Source organism: Nannospalax galili, unplaced genomic scaffold (genome assembly GCF_000622305.1).
Source record: "Nannospalax galili isolate Female #2095 unplaced genomic scaffold, S.galili_v1.0 scaffold252, whole genome shotgun sequence".
NCBI lineage: Eukaryota > Metazoa > Chordata > Mammalia > Rodentia > Spalacidae > Nannospalax > Nannospalax galili.
In genome coordinates, this window is record NW_008333886.1 from 5,953,125 (window position 1) to 5,953,425 (window position 301).

Below are 301 nucleotides of genomic sequence, written 5' to 3' on the forward strand. Positions count from 1 at the left end.
ATATATGATCTAGTACACAGAGAAAGGGAGTGTGGGGCTATGTGCATGTATATGTGTGTTTACATGTGTGGCATACATGTACATGTGTACGTTAGCTTGTGGAGGCCCCAGCATTTACATGGGTGCTAGTGAGCCAGACTCAGGTTGTCATGTGTGCATGACAAGCACTTTCCCTACTGAGCCATCTCTCCAGCCCCCACTTAACATATTTTTGAAGGAAGTCGTTTCTGGGTGGTTCAAAGTGAGCTTTCCCGAAAACATGATGGAATATCTGAGAATTCCTCTTTTGGCTTTTTCCAAG